The sequence below is a fragment of the Hypanus sabinus genome, chromosome 4 (assembly GCF_030144855.1).
Source record: "Hypanus sabinus isolate sHypSab1 chromosome 4, sHypSab1.hap1, whole genome shotgun sequence".
Classification (NCBI taxonomy): Eukaryota; Metazoa; Chordata; class Chondrichthyes; order Myliobatiformes; family Dasyatidae; genus Hypanus; species Hypanus sabinus.
Genome location: NC_082709.1, coordinates 99,698,860 through 99,718,915, shown reverse-complemented (window position 1 = coordinate 99,718,915; position 20,056 = coordinate 99,698,860). Strand labels below are relative to the sequence as shown.

Here is a 20,056-nt window from a genome sequence, read left to right as displayed (position 1 = left end):
CGGGACGAGCGGGACCCCGACCCGTGTCTGTTCTGTGGGTCAGGTCGGGACGGGACGAGCGGGACCCCGGCCCGGGTCTGTTCTGTGGGTCGGGTCGGGACGAGTCAAGAGGGACCCCGGCCCGGGTCTGTTCTGTGAGTCAGGTCGGGACGGGTCAAGTGGGACCACGGCCCGGGTCTGTTCTGTGAGTCGGGTCGGGACGGGTCAAGCGGGACCCCGTCCCGGGTCTGTTCTGTGAGTCGGGTCGGGACGGGACGAGCGGGACCCCGGCCCGGGTCTGTTCTGTGGGTCGGGTCGGGACGGGACGAGCGGGACCCCGGCCCGGGTCTGTTCTGTGGGTCGGGACGGGTCAAGCGGGTCCCCGGCCCGGGTCTGTTCTGTGGGTCGGGACGGGGCGAGCTGGACCCCGGCCAGGGTCTGTTCTGTGAGTCGGGTCCGGACGGGTCAAGTGGGACCCCGGCCCGGGACTGTTCTGTGGGTCGGGACGGGACGAGCGGGACCCCGGCCCGGGTCTGTTCTGTGGGTAGGGACGGGACGGGTCGAGCGGGACCCCGGCCCGGGTCTGATCTGTGGGTCGGGTCGGGACGGGGCGAGCGGGACCCCGGCCCAGGTCTGATCTGTGGGTCGGGACGGGACGAGCGGGACCCCGGTCCGGGTCTGTTCTGTGGGTCGGGTCGGGACGGGACGAGAGAGACCCCGGCCCGGGTCTGTTCTGTGGGTCGGGTCGGGACGGGACGAGCGGGACCCCGGCCCGGGTCTGTTCTGTGGGTCGGGACGGGTCAAGCTGGTCCCCGGCCCGGGTCTGTTCTGTGGGTCGGGACGGGGCGAGCGGGACCCCGGCCCGGGTCTGTTCTGTGGGTCGGGACGGGACGAGCGGGACCCCGACCCGTGTCTGTTCTGTGGGTCAGGTCGGGACGGGACGAGCGGGACCCCGGCCCGGGTCTATTCTGTGGGTCGGGACGGGTCAAGTGGGACCCCGGCCCAGGTCTGATCTGTGGGTCGGGACGGGACGAGCGGGACCCCGGCCCGGGTCTGTTCTGTGGGTCGGGTCGGGCGGGACGAGCGGGACCCCGGCCCGGGTCTGTTCTGTGGGTCGGGTCGGGACGGGACGAGTGGGACCCCGGCCCGGGTCTGTTCTGTGGGTCGGGTCGGGACGAGTCAAGAGGGACCCCGGCCCGGGTCTGTTCTGTGAGTCAGGTCGGGACGGGTCAAGTGGGACCACGGCCCGGGTCTGTTCTGTGGGTCGGGACGGGACGAGCGGGACCCCGACCCGTGTCTGTTCTGTGGGTCAGGTCGGGACGGGACGAGCGGGACCCCGGCCCGGGTCTATTCTGTGGGTCGGGACGGGTCAAGTGGGACCCCGGCCCGGGTCAGTTCTGTGGGTCTGGACGGGACGAGCGGGACCCCGGCCCGGGTCTGTTCTGTGGGTCGGGACGGGGAGAGCGGGACCCCGGCCCGGGTCTGATCTGTGGGTCGGGTCGGGACGGGGCGAGCGGGACCCCGGCCCAGGTCTGATCTGTGGGTCGGGACGGGACGAGCGGGACCCCGGCCCGGGTCTGTTCTGTGGGTCGGGTCGGGCGGGACGAGCGGGACCCCGGCCCGGGTCTGATCTGTGGGTCAGGACGGGACGAGCGGGACCCCGGCCCGGGTCTGTTCTGTGAGTCGGGTCGGGACGGGGCGAGCAGTACCCCGGCCCGGGTCTGATCTGTGGGTCGGGACGGGACGAGCGGGACCCCGGCCCGGGTCTGTTCTGTGGGTCGGGCCGGGTCAAGTGGGACCCCGGCCCGGGTCTGTTCTGTGTGTCGGGTCGGGACGGGTCGAGCGGGACACCGGCCCGGGTCTGTTCTGTGGGTCGGGACGGGACGGGACGAGCGGGACCCCGGCCCGGGTCTGTTCTGTGGGTCGGGACGGGACGAGCGGGACCCCGACCCGTGTCTGTTCTGTGGGTCAGGTCGGGACGGGACGAGCGGGACCCCGGCCCGGGTCTATTCTGTGGGTCGGGACGGGTCAAGTGGGACCCCGGCCCGGGTCAGTTCTGTGGGTCTGGACGGGACGAGCGGGACCCCGGCCCGGGTCTGTTCTGTGGGTCGGGACGGGGAGAGCGGGACCCCGGCCCGGGTCTGATCTGTGGGTCGGGTCGGGACGGGGCGAGCGGGACCCCGGCCCAGGTCTGATCTGTGGGTCGGGACGGGACGAGCGGGACCCCGGCCCGGGTCTGTTCTGTGGGTCGGGTCGGGCGGGACGAGCGGGACCCCGGCCCGGGTCTGTTCTGTGGGTCGGGTCGGGACGGGACGAGTGGGACCCCGGCCCGGGTCTGTTCTGTGGGTCGGGTCGGGACGAGTCAAGAGGGACCCCGGCCCGGGTCTGTTCTGTGAGTCAGGTCGGGACGGGTCAAGTGGGACCACGGCCCGGGTCTGTTCTGTGAGTCGGGTCGGGACGGGTCAAGCGGGACCCCGTCCCGGGTCTGTTCTGTGAGTCGGGTCGGGACGGGACGAGCGGGACCCCGGCCCGGGTCTGTTCTGTGGGTCGGGTCGGGACGGGACGAGCGGGACCCCGGCCCGGGTCTGTTCTGTGGGTCGGGACGGGTCAAGCGGGTCCCCGGCCCGGGTCTGTTCTGTGGGTCGGGACGGGGCGAGCTGGACCCCGGCCAGGGTCTGTTCTGTGAGTCGGGTCCGGACGGGTCAAGTGGGACCCCGGCCCGGGACTGTTCTGTGGGTCGGGACGGGACGAGCGGGACCCCGGCCCGGGTCTGTTCTGTGGGTAGGGACGGGACGGGTCGAGCGGGACCCCGGCCCGGGTCTGATCTGTGGGTCGGGTCGGGACGGGGCGAGCGGGACCCCGGCCCAGGTCTGATCTGTGGGTCGGGACGGGACGAGCGGGACCCCGGTCCGGGTCTGTTCTGTGGGTCGGGTCGGGACGGGACGAGAGAGACCCCGGCCCGGGTCTGTTCTGTGGGTCGGGTCGGGACGGGACGAGCGGGACCCCGGCCCGGGTCTGTTCTGTGGGTCGGGACGGGTCAAGCTGGTCCCCGGCCCGGGTCTGTTCTGTGGGTCGGGACGGGGCGAGCGGGACCCCGGCCAGGGTCTGTTCTGTGAGTCGGGTCCGGACGGGTCAAGTGGAACCCCGGCCCGGGTCTGTTCTGTGAATCGGGTCGGGACGGGTCAAGTGGGACCCTGGCCTGGGTCTGCTCTGTGGGTCGGGACGGGACGGGACGAGCGGGACCCCGGCCCGGGTCTGATCTGTGGGTCGTGTCGGGACGGGGCGAGCGGGACCCCGGCCCAGGTCTGATCTGTGGGTCGGGACGGGACGAGCTGGACCCCGGCCCGGGTCTGTTCTGTGGGTCGGGACGGGACGAGCGGGACCCCGGCCCGAGTCTGTTCTGTGGGTCAGGACGGGACGAGCGGGACCCCGGCCTGGGTCTGTTCTGTGGGTCGGGACGGGACGAGCGGGACCCCGGCCCAGGTCTGATCTGTGGGTCGGGTCAGGACGGGGCGAGCGGGACCCCGGCCCAGGTCTGATCTGTGGGTCGGGACGGGACGAGCGGGACCCCGGCCCGGGTCTGTTCTGTGTGTCGGGTCGGGATGGGACGAGCGGGACCCCGGCCCGGGTCTGTTCTGTGGGTCGGGTCGGGACGGGACGAGCGGGACCCCGGCCCGGGTCTGTTCTGTGGGTCGGGTCGGGATGGGACGAGCGGGACCCCGGCCCGGGTCTGTTCTGTGGGTCGGGACGGGGCGAGCGGGACCCCGGCCTGTGTCTGTTCTGTGAGTCGGGTCGGGACGGGACGAGCGGGACCCCGGCCCGGGTCTATTCTGTGGGTCGGGACGGGTCAAGCGGGACCCCGGCCCGGGTCTGTTCTGTGGGTCGGGTCGGGATGGGACGAGCGGGACCCCGACCCAGGTCTGTTCTGTGGGTCGGGACGGGACGAGCGGGACCCCGGCCCAGGTCTGATCTGTGGGTCGGGTCGGGATGGGGCGAGCGGGACCCCGGCCCAGGTCTGATCTGTGGGTCGGGACGGGACGAGCGGGACCCCGGCCTGGGTCTGTTCTGTGGGTCGGGTCGGGATGGGACGAGCGGGACCCCGGCCCGGGTCTGTTCTGTGGGTCGGTTCGGGACGGGACGAGCGGGACCCCGGCCCGGGTCTGTTCTGTGGGTCGGGTCGGGATGGTACGAGCGGGACCCCGGCCCGGGTCTGTTCTGTGGGTCGGGACGGGGCGAGCGGGACCCCGGCCCGGGTCTGTTCTGTGGGTCGGGACGGGACGAGCGGGACACCGGCCTGTGTCTGTTCTGTGGGTCGGGACGGGGCGTGCGGGACCCCGGCCCGGGTCTGTTCTGTGGGTCGGGACTGGTCAAGCGGGACCCCGGCCCGGGTCTGTTCTGTGGGTCGGGACGGGGCGAGCGGGACCCCGGCCCGGGTCTGTTCTGTGAGTCGGGTCGGGGCGGGTCAAGTGGGACCCCGGCCCGGGTCTGTTCTGTGAGTCTGGTCGGGACGGGTCAAGCGGGACCCCGGCCCGGGTCTGTTCTGTGAGTCGGGTCGTGACGGGTCAAGCGGGACCCCGGCCCGGGTCTGGTCTGTGGGTCGGGACGGGGCGAGCGGGACCCCGGCCCGTGTCTGTTCTGTGAGTCGGGTCGGGACGGGTCAAGTGGGACACCGGCCTGGGTCTATTCTGTGAGTCGGGTCGGGACGGGTCAAGTGGGACCCCGGCCCAGGTCTGTTCTGTGGGTCGGGACGGGGCGAGCGGGACCTCGGCCCGGGTCTGTTCTGTGAGTCGGGTCGGGACGGGGCGAGCAGTACCCCGGCCCGGGTCTGATCTGTGGGTCGGGACGGGACGAGCGGGACCCCGGCCCGGGTCTGTTCTGTGGGTCGGGCCGGGTCAAGTGGGACCCCGGCCCGGGTCTGTTCTGTGTGTCGGGTCGGGACGGGTCGAGCGGGACACCGGCCCGGGTCTGTTCTGTGGGTCGGGACGGGACGAGCGGGACCCCGGCCCGGGTCTGTTCTGTGAGTCGGGACGGGACGAGCGGGACACCGGCCCGGGTCTGTTCTGTGGGTCGGGACGGGGCGAGCGGGAACCCGGCCCGGGTCTGTTCTGTGGGTCGGGACGGGACGAGCGGGACCCCGGCCCGGGTCTGTTCTGTGTGTCGGGACGGGGCGAAGCGGGACCCCGGCCCGGGTCTGATCTGTGGGTCAGGACGGGACGAGCGGGACCCCGGCCCGGGTCTGTTCTGTGAGTCGGGTCGGGACGGGGCGAGCAGTACCCCGGCCCGGGTCTGATCTGTGGGTCGGGACGGGACGAGCGGGACCCCGGCCCGGGTCTGTTCTATGGGTCGGGCCGGGTCAAGTGGGACCCCGGCCCGGGTCTGTTCTGTGTGTCGGGTCGGGACGGGTCGAGCGGGACACCGGCCCGGGTCTGTTCTGTGGGTCGGGACGGGACGAGCGGGACCCCGGCCCGGGTCTGTTCTGTGGGTCGGGACGGGACGAGTGGGACCCCTGCCCGGGTCTGTTCTGCGGGTCGGGACGGGGCGAGCGGGACCCCGGCCCGGGTCTGTTCTGTGGGTCGGGTCGGGACGGGACGAGCGGGACCCCGGCCCGGGTCTGTTCTGTGGGTCGGGACGGGACGAGCGGGACCCCGGCCCGTGTCTGTTCTGTGGGTCAGGTCGGGACGGGACGAGCGGGACCCCGGCCCGGGTCTGTTCTGTGGGTCGGGTCGGGACTGGACGAGCGGGACCCCGGCCCGGGTCTGTTCTGTGGGTCGGGACGGGGCGAGCTGGACCCCGGCCCGGGTCTGTTCTGTGGGTCTGGACGGGACGAGCGGGACCCCGGCCCAGGTCTGTTCTGTGGGTCTGGACGGGACGAGCGGGACCCCGGCCCGGGTCTGTTCTGTGTGTCGGGACGGGGCGAAGCGGGACCCCGGCCCGGGTCTGTTCTGTGGGTCGGGTCGGGACGAGTCAAGAGGGACCCCGGCCCGGGTCTGTTCTGTGAGTCAGGTCGGGACGGGTCAAGTGGGACCACGGCCCGGGTCTGTTCTGTGAGTCGGGTCGGGACGGGTCAAGCGGGACCCCGGCCCGGGTCTGTTCTGTGTGTCGGGTCGGGACGGGACGAGCGGGACCCCGGCCCGGGTTTGTTCTGTGGGTCGGGTCGGGACGGGACGAGCGGGACCCCGGCCCGGGTCTGTTCTGTGGGTCGGGACGGGTCAAGCGGGTCCCCGGCCCGGGTCTGTTCTGTGGGTCTGGACGGGACGAGCGGGACCCCGGCCCAGGTCTGTTCTGTGGGTCTGGACGGGACGAGCGGGACCCCGGCCCGGGTCTGTTCTGTGGGTCGGGTCGGGACGGGACGAGCGGGACCCCGGCCCGGGTCTGTTCTGTGGGTCGGGACGGGTCAAGCGGGTCCCCGGCCCGGGTCTGTTCTGTGGGTCGGGACGGGGCGAGCGGGACCCCGGCCAGGGTCTGTTCTGTGAGTCGGGTCCGGACGGGTCAAGTGGAACCCCGGCCCGGGTCTGTTCTGTGAGTCGGGTCGGGACGGGTCAAGCGGGACCCCGGCCCGGGTCTGTTCTGTGGGTCGGGTCGGGATGGGACGAGCGGGACCCCGACCCAGGTCTGTTCTGTGGGTCGGGACGGGACGAGCGGGACCCCGGCCCAGGTCTGATCTGTGGGTCGGGTCGGGATGGGGCGAGCGGGACCCCGGCCCAGGTCTGATCTGTGGGTCGGGACGGGACGAGCGGGACCCCGGCCTGGGTCTGTTCTGTGGGTCGGGTCGGGATGGGACGAGCGGGACCCCGGCCCGGGTCTGTTCTGTGGGTCGGTTCGGGACGGGACGAGCGGGACCCCGGCCCGGGTCTGTTCTGTGGGTCGGGTCGGGATGGTACGAGCGGGACCCCGGCCCGGGTCTGTTCTGTGGGTCGGGACGGGGCGAGCGGGACCCCGGCCCGGGTCTGTTCTGTGGGTCGGGACGGGACGAGCGGGACACCGGCCTGTGTCTGTTCTGTGGGTCGGGACGGGGCGTGCGGGACCCCGGCCCGGGTCTGTTCTGTGGGTCGGGACTGGTCAAGCGGGACCCCGGCCCGGGTCTGTTCTGTGGGTCGGGACGGGGCGAGCGGGACCCCGGCCCGGGTCTGTTCTGTGAGTCGGGTCGGGACGGGTCAAGTGGGACCCCGGCCCGGGTCTGTTCTGTGAGTCTGGTCGGGACGGGTCAAGCGGGACCCCGGCCCGGGTCTGTTCTGTGAGTCGGGTCGTGACGGGTCAAGCGGGACCCCGGCCCGGGTCTGGTCTGTGGGTCGGGACGGGGCGAGCGGGACCCCGGCCCGTGTCTGTTCTGTGAGTCGGGTCGGGACGGGTCAAGTGGGACACCGGCCTGGGTCTATTCTGTGAGTCGGGTCGGGACGGGTCAAGTGGGACCCCGGCCCAGGTCTGTTCTGTGGGTCGGGACGGGGCGAGCGGGACCTCGGCCCGGGTCTGTTCTGTGAGTCGGGTCGGGACGGGGCGAGCAGTACCCCGGCCCGGGTCTGATCTGTGGGTCGGGACGGGACGAGCGGGACCCCGGCCCGGGTCTGTTCTGTGGGTCGGGCCGGGTCAAGTGGGACCCCGGCCCGGGTCTGTTCTGTGTGTCGGGTCGGGACGGGTCGAGCGGGACACCGGCCCGGGTCTGTTCTGTGGGTCGGGACGGGACGAGCGGGACCCCGGCCCGGGTCTGTTCTGTGAGTCGGGACGGGACGAGCGGGACACCGGCCCGGGTCTGTTCTGTGGGTCGGGACGGGGCGAGCGGGAACCCGGCCCGGGTCTGTTCTGTGGGTCGGGACGGGACGAGCGGGACCCCGGCCCGGGTCTGTTCTGTGTGTCGGGACGGGGCGAAGCGGGACCCCGGCCCGGGTCTGATCTGTGGGTCAGGACGGGACGAGCGGGACCCCGGCCCGGGTCTGTTCTGTGAGTCGGGTCGGGACGGGGCGAGCAGTACCCCGGCCCGGGTCTGATCTGTGGGTCGGGACGGGACGAGCGGGACCCCGGCCCGGGTCTGTTCTATGGGTCGGGCCGGGTCAAGTGGGACCCCGGCCCGGGTCTGTTCTGTGTGTCGGGTCGGGACGGGTCGAGCGGGACACCGGCCCGGGTCTGTTCTGTGGGTCGGGACGGGACGAGCGGGACCCCGGCCCAGGTCTGTTCTGTGGGTCTGGACGGGACGAGCGGGACCCCGGCCCGGGTCTGTTCTGTGAGTCGGGACGGGGCGAGCGGGACCCCGGCCCGGGTCTGTTCTGTGGGTCGGGACGGGGCGAGCGGGACCCCGGCCCGGGTCTGTTCTGTGGGTCGGGACGGGACGAGCGGGACCCCGGCCCGGGTCTGTTCTGTGTGTCGGGACGGGGCGAAGCGGGACCCCGGCCCGGGTCTGATCTGTGGGTCAGGACGGGACGAGCGGGACCCCGGCCCGGGTCTGTTCTGTGGGTCGGGACGGGACGAGTGGGACCCCTGCCCGGGTCTGTTCTGCGGGTCGGGACGGGGCGAGCGGGACCCCGGCCCGGGTCTGTTCTGTGGGTCGGGTCGGGACGGGACGAGCGGGACCCCGGCCCGGGTCTGTTCTGTGGGTCTGGACGGGACGAGCGGGACCCCGGCCCGGGTCTGTTCTGTGTGTCGGGACGGGGCGAAGCGGGACCCCGGCCCGGGTCTGTTCTGTGGGTCGGGTCGGGACGAGTCAAGAGGGACCCCGGCCCGGGTCTGTTCTGTGAGTCAGGTCGGGACGGGTCAAGTGGGACCACGGCCCGGGTCTGTTCTGTGAGTCGGGTCGGGACGGGTCAAGCGGGACCCCGGCCCGGGTCTGTTCTGTGTGTCGGGTCGGGACGGGACGAGCGGGACCCCGGCCCGGGTTTGTTCTGTGGGTCGGGTCGGGACGGGACGAGCGGGACCCCGGCCCGGGTCTGTTCTGTGGGTCGGGACGGGTCAAGCGGGTCCCCGGCCCGGGTCTGTTCTGTGGGTCTGGACGGGACGAGCGGGACCCCGGCCCAGGTCTGTTCTGTGGGTCTGGACGGGACGAGCGGGACCCCGGCCCGGGTCTGTTCTGTGGGTCGGGTCGGGACGGGACGAGCGGGACCCCGGCCCGGGTCTGTTCTGTGGGTCGGGACGGGTCAAGCGGGTCCCCGGCCCGGGTCTGTTCTGTGGGTCGGGACGGGGCGAGCGGGACCCCGGCCAGGGTCTGTTCTGTGAGTCGGGTCGGGACGGGTCAAGCGGGTCCCCGGCCCGGGTCTGTTCTGTGGGTCGGGACGGGGCGAGCGGGATCCCGGCCCGGGTCTGTTCTGTGGGTCGGGTCGGGACGAGCTGGACCCCGGCCCGGGTCTGTTCTGTGGGTCGGGACGGGACGAGCAGGACCCCGGCCCGGGTCTGTTCTGTGGGTCAGGACGGGACGAGCGGGACCCCGGCCTGGGTCTGTTCTGTGGGTCGGGACGGGACGAGCGGGACCCCGGCCCAGGTCTGATCTGTGGGTCGGGTCGGGACGGGGCGAGCGGGACCCCGGCCCAGGTCTGATCTGTGGGTCGGGACGGGACGAGCGGGACCCCGGCCCGGGTCTGTTCTGTGTGTCGGGTCGGGATGGGACGAGCGGGACCCCGGCCCGGGTCTGTTCTGTGGGTCGGGTCGGGACGGGACGAGCGGGACCCCGGCCCGGGTCTGTTCTGTGGGTCGGGTCGGGATGGGACGAGCGGGACCCCGGCCCGGGTCTGTTCTGTGGGTCGGGACTGGGCGAGCGGGACCCCGGCCTGGGTCTGTTCTGTGAGTCGGGTCGGGACGGGACGAGTGGGACCCCGGCCCGGGTCTGTTCTGTGGGTCGGGACGGGTCAAGCGGGACCCCGGCCCGGGTCTGTTCTGTGGGTCGGGTCGGGATGGGACGAGCGGGACCCCGACCCGGGTCTGTTCTGTGGGTCGGGACGGGACGAGCGGGACCCCGGCCCAGGTCTGATCTGTGGGTCGGGTCGGGACGGGGCGAGCGGGACCCCGGCCCAGGTCTGATCTGTGGGTCGGGACGGGACGAGCGTGACCCCGGCCCGGGTCTGTTCTGTGGGTCGGGTCGGGATGGGACGAGCGGGACCCCGGCCCGGGTCTGTTCTGTGGGTCGGTTCGGGACGGGACGAGCGGGACCCCGGCCCGGGTCTGTTCTGTGGGTCGGGTCGGGATGGGACGAGCGGGACCCCGGCCCGGGTCTGTTCTGTGGGTCGGGACGGGGCGAGCGGGACCCCGGCCCGGGTCTGTTCTGTGGGTTGGGACGGGGCGAGCGGGACCCCGGCCCGGGTCTGTTCTGTGGGTCGGGTCGGGACGTGCGGGACCCCGGCCCGGGTCTGTTCTGTGGGTCGGGACGGGACGAGCGGGACACCGGCCTGTGTCTGTTCTGTGGGTCGGGACGGGACGTGCGGGACCCCGGCCCGGGTCTGTTCTGTGGGTCGGGACTGGTCAAGCGGGACCCCGGCCCGGGTCTGTTCTGTGGGTCGGGACGGGGCGAGCGGGACCCCGGCCCGGGTCTGTTCTGTGAGTCGGGTCGGGACGGGTCAAGTGGGACCCCGGCCCGGGTCTGTTCTGTGAGTCTGGTCAGGACGGGTCAAGCGGGACCCCGGCCCGGGTCTGGTCTGTGGGTCGGGACGGGGCGAGCGGGACCCCGGCCCATGTCTGTTCTGTGAGTCGGGTCGGGACGGGTCAAGTGGGACCCCGGCCTGGGTCTATTCTGTGAGTCGGGTCGGGACGGGTCAAGTGGGACCCCGGCCCAGGTCTGTTCTGTGGGTCGGGACGGGGCGAGCGGGACCCCGGCCCGGGTCTGTTCTGTGAGTCGGGTCGGGACGGGGCGAGCAGTACCCCGGCCCGGGTCTGATCTGTGGGTCGGGACGGGACGAGCGGGACCCCGGCCCGGGTCTGTTCTGTGTGTCGGGCCGGGTCAAGTGGGACCCCGGCCCGGGTCTGTTCTGTGTGTCGGGTCGGGACGGGTCGAGCGGGACACCGTCCCGGGTCTGTTCTGTGGGTCGGGACGGGACGAGCGGGACCCCGGCCCGGGTCTGTTCTGTGAGTCGGGACGGGGCGAGCGGGACCCCGGCCCGGGTCTGTTCTGTGGGTCGGGTCGGGACTGGACGAGCGGGACCCCGGCCCGGGTCTGTTCTGTGGGTCGGGCCGGGACGGGACGTGTGGGACCCCGGCCCGGGTCTGTTCTGTGGGTCGGGTCGGGACGGGGCGAGCGGGACCCCGGCCCGGGTCTGTTCTGTGGGTCGGGACGGGTCAAGTGGGATCCCGGCCCGGGTCTGTTCTGTGGGTCGGGTCGGGACGGGACGAGCGGGACCCCGGCCCGGGTCTGTTCTGTGAGTCGGGTCGGGACGGGACGAGCGGGACCCCGGCCCGGGTCTGTTCTGTGGGTCGGGTCGGGACGGGACGAGCGGGACCCCGGCCCGGGTCTGTTCTGTGGGTCGGGTCGGGACGGGGCGAGCGGGACCCCGGCCCGGGTCTGTTCTGTGGGTCGGGACGGGTCAAGTGGGACCCCGGCCCGGGTCTGTTCTGTGGGTCGGGTCGGGACGGGACGAGCGGGACCCCGGCCCGGGTCTGTTCTGTGGGTCGGGTCGGGACGGGACGAGCGGGACCCCGGCCCGGGTCTGTTCTGTGGGTCGGGTCGGGACTGGACGAGCGGGACCCCGGCCCGGGTCTGTTCTGTGGGTCGGGCCGGGACGGGACGTGTGGGACCCCGGTCCGGGTCTGTTCTGTGGGTCGGGTCGGGACGGGACGTGCGGGACCCCGGCCCGGGTCCGGTGGGTTGGACTACGTTCCAGTCAGCCCGCCCCATTTGCAGCCGGCGCCTCGGGGATTGCGTGTGATCATGAACCGGTCTGTCCGTCCTTGGTCCGGTAGGCGAGGAGGGCTCTGGCGCCTGCTGGAAGCCGGGATACGACCGGGTACTTGCCGTTCTAAACTGGGACGTCCTGTCCACAAGCTGAGCCGCTAGTCCGGCCCAGGAGACTGTGGTGAGAGTCCGGACAAGTCGGAAGTTGTGCAGTAACTCTCCGAATAACCTGCTGATCGCAGATTTCCATGGTTCAACAACCAGATTGGCAGGTAATCTCTTCAAGGTTTCCACATCACGGGGCGGGTGTTGACAGCAGACTCCGTGCTTTCTGGAGTCTGTCATCTCCTTTATCACTTTGAATAAAAATGCTTTACATTGTAATTCTCTGTTAACAGAAAGTCAAACCGGGCGATTGGACTCAATCACGTTGTTGCTATTCGGCCTACAATTACATCGCCCTTATAACTCTAGCCTGGAACCCAGGGTGATAAAAGGTCGGGCTGAAATATGGGCTGTTTATTGTTCTTTATTGGCTCCGAGTTCCTTCAGCTTTTACAGAGGTCCCAGAATCTCTTGTATTTGTTTGTGTCAAATTCAAAATTACTTGGTTGAAAAAAAATATAAAGTTGCCAAATAGTCTTGGAAGTTATTTTTTGCTGGTTGCATCAGGACACCTATGTTTGAATAGCAAATCCCAATCTTAAGGGACCCAGTTCCCTGACTTGCTTCAAAATTATTAAATTCATACTTACAGAAGTGAATTCAGTGTGTGGGTGGAAGGATAATTTGTGGGGCCAGGGCCACCAGTTGCTGGTGTAGTTTTACTCTGAGTCCAAAGTGACAGATGTGCCAGAAGGGCATCACGGTAGGAAGCAATAACTGTGTCCCCAGCACTGGTTTGGGACCCACGTCCCATTTAGATGGCCACGTTAGCTTGCTGACGATGTGGGTGGCTGGCAGGGGAATCGGTGGGTGTTGTGGGGGCGGGGGAGTTGGCAGCTAATGGGCAGGAGACAGACAATAGGAAATAAGTGAGAGAGCGGGACCAGTGGGCTGGTAACGCCTTGTATGGCTGACATTCAAGTTTAATTATTGTTCAACCATACATGAATATGGCCAATGAAACCATGATCCTCTGGGGCCAAATTACCCACAGTACACAGCACACTGCACGTAGCACAAATATCAAATATGGTTATGATTTCAGAACAACAAGAAACAAGAAGACAAATATATAGGCCAAGTCCCTGAGTGTCTAGCTTGTTCTTCAACAAATGATCACGGGAGGGCAGCATTGAGCATGCACAGGAGGGCAGCAACAATGGAAGGGGCAACCCCCATCCCCACCCCCCCTAAAACCAGGACAGATTCCAGCACTCCCTCAGAGGTACACCACCTCAGCATCTCCACCACTGGTGACTCCGCAGCCTCGGCCTAGACCTCGCCACTCCTACAGAAGCCTTTCCCCACACAGCGTAGGCCTCATCCTCACCACTCCCACAGAAGCCTTTCCCCACACAGCATAGGCCTCATCCTCACCACTCCCACAGGAGCCTTTCCCCACACAGCATAGGCCTCATCCTCACCACTCCCACAGAAGCCTTTCCCCACACAGCATAGGCCTCGTCCTCACCACTCCCACAGAAGCCTTTCCCCACACAGCATAGGCCTCATCCTCACCACTCCCACAGAAGCCTTTCCCCACACAGCATAGGCCTCGTCCTCACCACTCCCACAGAAGCCTTTCCCCACACAGCATAGGCCTCATCCTCACCATTCCCACAGAAGCCTTTTCCTACACCATCCAAGGCAATCATTGGCACCTTTTTGTTTTGGATTGTGCACTGTCCATCAGTACACAAGTCCAGGTGACAACACAACAGTGGCACACTGTAAGTCCGGCTCAGTTGCTATCGAACAATTCATCAATGGGATAGTCCTGTGGTACTGAATGTTCTTAGTATCCAGCAGTGACTTGTGGTTTAAAAAAAAGACATATAAAATGAATAAACACAACTTTGATTGTACCGGAGAGGCCCCTGCATCTGAGTACACCATCATCTTATTGGTCTCCTCTGTTGTCGTGAAAAATATTAAATCCATTGACATCAGGTCAACCAAGGGCAATGAAGCGTTCTGCTCATTACCATCTGCCTCCTTCCATCAGTGAGTGAATTAGTTCACCTCCTGGTTAAACAACATTTGGAAGGTGCTGTGAAAGAAGTAAAGGCATAGAATGTACACTGGATAGGAGACTTCATTGTTAATCATCAAAATTGCTGGGCAAGTGACTGCCTGAGCTGGCCAAATCCTGAAGGATGGGCAAGTTAACAAGTTTGTAGGAGACACAAAAGTGGGTTGTTGTGGATAGTGTAGAAGATTGCCAAAGATGCCGTTCAAGGTTCATTTTATTGTCAAAGTTTGAACGTACAGTACAACTCTGATACTTGTCTTCTCCAGGCAACACAAAAATACCCTGGGAATGTGATGAAAGAAAATACATCAACTCCACTCCCCCCAGCATAAAAAAGAAACAAAACTCGCAGACCCCAAAATCCTCTACTCCCTCCTCCACAGAAAAAACCTGCAACAGTAACAATCCCTGACCCCCTCACTTGCAGAAGACAACAGCACCAGTAACAATCCCCGACCCCCTCACCCACAGAAAATGTACAATGACGGTAACATCAAAACCCCCAATCCCCCCCCCGAAACACAAAAAATTAACAGATCACCCACTCGCCAATCGGCCACAAGAAAGAAAACACTGAACGACTGAAGGAAACCAATGTAAAGTATTAACCAGTAGAAAGTATCAACCAATATAAAGTAGCGATCAGTTGTAAATATGGGCAAAGAAATGATCGATGGAGCTTAAACTGGTCAACTGGTGTCCCGCTTTAGGACATCAAATATCAACAAAGTACACAGTTAGCTGCAGGACCCTTAACAGTGTTCATTTCCAGAGTGACCTTTGGGACCAGGGCCACAGATCCTTGAAAGTAACTACACAGGTTGAAAGAGTGGTAAAGAAAGCATATGGCCTGCTTGCCTTTTTAGTTGAGAGCCAGGAATAAATTTTGCAGCTTTATAAAATCAAGACAACTGTGCGGCTCCAAAGTGCGCTACATGAGGTCATTCTTACCCTCGGCCATTAGGCTCAGTAATGAGTCAACCTATACTGGGGAAGTGATGAGCCCTTCCTGTTAGATTGTTTGAGGCAAAAAACTTTTTATTCGTTCTTTCTTCTCTTCTAATATTTGTTCATTTGTATATCTGTGCACTTGTAATGCTACTGTGACACTAATTTCCTTTGGGATCAGTGAAATATCTGTCTATCTCTCTGGTTAGGCTGCATTGAATTCTGATTGCCATCATAGGAAGGATGTGGAGCTTCTGGGGAATGTATGGGAAAGTTTGTGAGGATGCTGCCTGGATCAGAGGGAGAAATTAGTACGGTTTTCTTTGCTTCATTAGAGACCAAGAAGAGACCTGATAAAAGTTTTTAAGTTTATGAGAGGCCGAGAGAGAGAAAACAGCTGGTATTGCCCAGGGTCAAGATATCCAATATGAGGCGGCATGAAACAGTGGGGTTAACTAGCTTGATCTCATCCACGCTACCATTCAATTGGCTGAAAGGACCAGACCGTCCTTCTTGACCTTTCTTTATGCCATAGACCCTTTTGGCAGCCCGGTGAAGTCTGTGGACCCTTCTCAGAATAATGTACAGTATTTAAATGTATACTTAATATATTCAGGCAGATAGGGCATATCAGCCATGGTTGGCAGCTCATCTAGGAGAAGGAAAACACAGATCTCAGACCTCTGCTACCTTATGGCTATACCCACTTATAGGGAAGGCTTCGGGAGTAAACCCCGAGGGAAAAATCCGGAGCTGGAGTCAGTCCTACGTGGAGTTCAGTGCTGACTGGCAACTCTTACGACACTGCTGGTACCAAACTGTATCGGTCTCTGCCATTCCTTTGGAGAGGGGGAGCTCGCTACGTGGGAAACAGCTTGCTCTCCATATCGTACTGCCCAGTCTTGTGTATCTAGACAGCTGGGACACAACATCCATGGCTGACCCTGACCGATGGAGACCCTCCCTCAAATACGTACCATGAAATACATCGGATTACGGAAAAAAACCATTATATTGAAATACAGTTACTAAAATATTAAAAAATGATTGAAGGAAATTTTAAATCTCAGTTAAAGGTTAGTGAAAGTAAAAATGTAATTTTTTTCCTGGAATCCACCCAGGGACTACTCCCCCATGTTCTAGACTTAGAACAGACGTGGTAGCTCAGAATCTGTAATCTCCAAGCTCAGCAGCCCCACACTCCTCCACTACGGTGAAGCTAGGCGATCGCTTGGGGTCTCGTGTGATCCCTCAGGGTCTCATGCGATCCCTCAGGGTCTCATGCGATCCCTCGAGGTGTAGTGCGAGCCTTCGGGGTGTAGTGCGATCACTCGGAGTGTAGTGCGATCACTCATTGTAGTGCGATCACTCATTGTAGTGCGATCACTTGGGCTGTAGTGCAATCACTCATTGTAGTGCGATCACTTGGGGTGTAGTGTGATCACTCATTGTAGTGCGATCCCTCGAGAAGTAGTGCGATCACTTGGGGTGTAGTACGATCACTCATTGTAGTGCGATCACTTGGGGTGTAGTGTGATCACTTGGTGTGTAGTGCAATCACTCATTGTAGTGCGATCACTTGGGGTGTAGTGTGATCACTTGGTGTGTAGTGCAATCACTCATTGTAGTGCGATCACTTGGTGTGTAGTGCAATCACTCATTGTAGTGCGATCACTTGGGGTGTAGTGCAATCACTCATTGTAGTGCAATCACTCATTGTAGTGCGATCACTCATTGTAGTGCGATCCCTCGGGGTGTGGTGCAAACACTCATTGTAGTGCAATCACTCATTGTAGTGCGATCCCTCGGGGTGTAGTGCGATCACTTGGGGTGTAGTGCAATCACTCATTGCAGTGCGATCCCTCAGGGTGTAGTGCAATCACTCATTGTAGTGCGATCACTTGGGGTGTAGTGCGATCACTTGGGGTGTAGTGCAATCACTCATTGTAGTGCGATCACTTGGGGTGTAGTGCAATCACTCATTGCAGTGCGATCCCTCAGGGTGTAGTGCAATCACTCATTGTAGTGCGATCACTTGGGGTGTAGTGCGATCACTTGGGGTGTAGTGCAATCACTCATTGTAGTGCGATCACTTGGGGTGTAGTGCGATCACTTGGGGTGTAGTGCAATCACTCATTGTAGTGCGATCACTTGGGGTGTAGTGCAATCACTCATTGTAGTGCGATCACTTGGGGTGTAGTGCAATCACTCATTGTAGTGCAATCACTCATTGTAGTGCGATCACTCATTGTAGTGCGATCCCTCGGGGTGTAGTGCGATCCCTCGGGGTGTAGTGCAATCACTCATTGTAGTGCGATCACTCATTGTAGTGCGATCACTCATTGTAGTGCGATCACTTGGGGTGTAGTGCGATCCCTCGGGGTGTAGTGCAATCACTCATTGTAGTGCAATCACTCATTGTAGTGCGATCACTCATTGTAGTGCGATCACTTGGGGTGTAGTGCGATCCCTCGGGGTGTAGTGCAATCACTCATTGTAGTGCAATCACTCATTGTAGTGCGATCACTTGGGGTGTAGTGCAATCACTCATTGTAGTGCAATCACTCATTGTAGTGCGATCACTCATTGTAGTGCGATCACTTGGGGTGTAGTGCGATCCCTCGGGGTGTAGTGCAATCACTCATTGTAGTGCGATCACTCATTGTAGTGCGATCACTTGGGGTGTAGTGCAATCACTCATTGTAGTGTGATCCCTTGGGGTGTAGTGCGATCCCTTGGGGTGTAGTGCAATCACTCATTGTAGTGCGATCACTTGGGGTGTAGTGCAATCACTCATTGTAGTGCGATCACTTGGGGTGTAGTGCGATCACTTGGGGTGTAGTACGATCACTTGGGGTGTAGTGCGATCCCTTGGGGTGTAGTGCGATCCCTCGGGGTGTAGTGCAATCACTCATTGTAGTGCGATCACTCATTGTAGTGCAATCACTTGGGGTGTAGTGCAATCACTCATTGTAGTGCGATCACTCGGGGTGTAGTGCGATCCCTTGGGGTGTAGTGCGATCCCTCGGGGTGTAGTGCAATCACTCATTGTAGTGCGATCACTCATTGTAGTGCGATCACTTGGGGTGTAGTGCAATCACTCATTGTAGTGCGATCCCTCGGGGTGTAGTGCGATCACTCATTGTAGTGCGATCCCTTGGGGTGTAGTGTGATCCCTCGGGGTGTAGTGCAATCACTCATTGTAGTGCGATCCCTCGAGGTGTAGTGCGATCACTTGGGGTGTAGTGCAATCACTCATTGTAGTGCGATCACTTGGGGTGTAGTACGATCCCTCGAGGTGTAGTGCGATCACTTGGGGTGTAGTACGATCACTTGGGGTGTAGTGCAATCCCTCGGGGTGTAGTGCGATCACTCATTGTAGTGCAATCACTCATTGTAGTGCGATCCCTCAGGGTGCAGTGCGATCACTTGGGGTGTAGTGTGATCACTTGGGGTGTAGTGCAATCACTCATTGTAGTGCGATCCCTCAGAGTGTAGTGCGATCACTTGGGGTGTAGTGCAATCACTCATTGTAGTGCGATCACTTGGGGTGTAGTGCAATCACTCAATGTAGTGCAATCACTCATTGTAGTGCGATCACTTGGGGTGTAGTGCAATCACTCATTGTAGTGCGATCCCTCGGGGTGTAGTGCGATCACTCATTGTAGTGCGATCCCTTGGGGTGTAGTGTGATCCCTCGGGGTGTAGTGCAATCACTCATTGTAGTGCGATACCTCGAGGTGTAGTGCGATCCCTTAGGGTGTAGTGTGATCACTTGGGGTGTAGTACGATCCCTCGAGGTGTAGTGCGATCACTTGGGGTGTAGTACGATCACTTGGGGTGTAGTGCGATCACTTGGGGTGTAGTGCAATCACTCATTGTAGAGCGATCACTTGGGGTGTAGTACGATCCCTCGAGGTGTAGTGCGATCACTTGGGGTGTAGTACGATCCCTCGAGGTGTAGTGCGATCACTTGGGGTGTAGTACGATCACTTGGGGTGTAGTGCGATCCCTCGGGGTGTAGTGCGATCACTCATTGTAGTGCAATCACTCATTGTAGTGCAATCCCTCGGGGTGCAGTGCGATCACTTGGGGTGTAGTGTGATCACTTGGGGTGTAGTGCAATCACTCATTGTAGTGTGATCCCTCAGAGTGTAGTGCGATCACTTGGGGTGTAGTGCGATCACTTGGGGTGTAGTACGATCCCTCATTGTAGTGCGATCACTTGGGGTGTAGTGCGATCACTTGGGGTGTAGTACGATCCCTCATTGTAGTGCGATCACTTGGGGTGTAGTGTGATCACTTGGGGTGTAGTGCGATCACTTGGGGTGTAGTGCAATCACTCATTGTAGTGCGATCACTTGGGGTGTAGTACGATCCCTCATTGTAGTGCGATCCCTCGGGGAGTAGTGCGATCACTTAGGGTGTAGTGTGATCACTTGGGGTGTAGTGCGATCCCTTAGGGTGTAGTGTGATCACTTGGGGTGTAGTACGATCCCTCGAGGTGTAGAGCGATCACTTGGGGTGTAGTACGATCCCTCGAGGTGTAGTGCGATCACTTGGGGTGTAGTACGATCCCTCGAGGTGTAGTGCGATCACTTGGGGTGTAGTACGATCACTTGGGGTGTAGTGCGATCCCTCGGGGTGTAGTGCGATCACTCATTGTATTGCAATCACTCATTGTAGTGCAATCCCTTGGGGTGTAGTGCGATCCCTCATTGTAGTGCGATCCCTCGGGGAGTAGTGCGATCACTCATTGTAGTGCGATCCCTCGGGGTGCAGTGCGATCACTTGGGGTGTAGTGCAATCACTCATTGTAGTGCGATCCCTCAGAGTGTAGTGCGATCACTTGGGGTGTAGTGCGATCACTTGGGGTGTAGTGCAATCACTCATTGTAGTGCGATCACTTGGGGTGTAGTGCGATCACTTGGGGTGTAGTGCAATCACTCATTGTAGTGCGATCACTCGGGGTGTAGTGCGATCCCTTGGGGTGTAGTGCGATCCCTCGGGGTGTAGTGCAATCACTCATTGTAGTGCGATCACTCATTGTAGTGCGATCCCTTGGGGTGTAGTGTGATCCCTCGGGGTGTAGTGCAATCACTCATTGTAGTGCGATCCCTCGAGGTGTAGTG

General features: G+C 63.1%; 1 protein-coding gene across 3 annotated transcripts in view; it reads left to right on the top strand.

The window, feature by feature from the left end:
- LOC132393023 (pleckstrin homology-like domain family B member 2) overlaps positions 1–20,056 on the top strand; it is a 414,321-nt gene that overhangs the window by 47,128 nt on the left and 347,137 nt on the right. The window contains exon 1 of one of the 3 annotated variants that reach the window (XM_059967717.1): positions 11,645–12,051. The exons of the other annotated variants lie outside the window; for them this stretch is intronic. The gene's annotated coding sequence lies outside the window, so the exon portion shown is untranslated. Of the gene's footprint in view, positions 1–11,644; positions 12,052–20,056 lie in introns of those variants that run through there. 3 annotated transcript variants of the gene reach the window in all.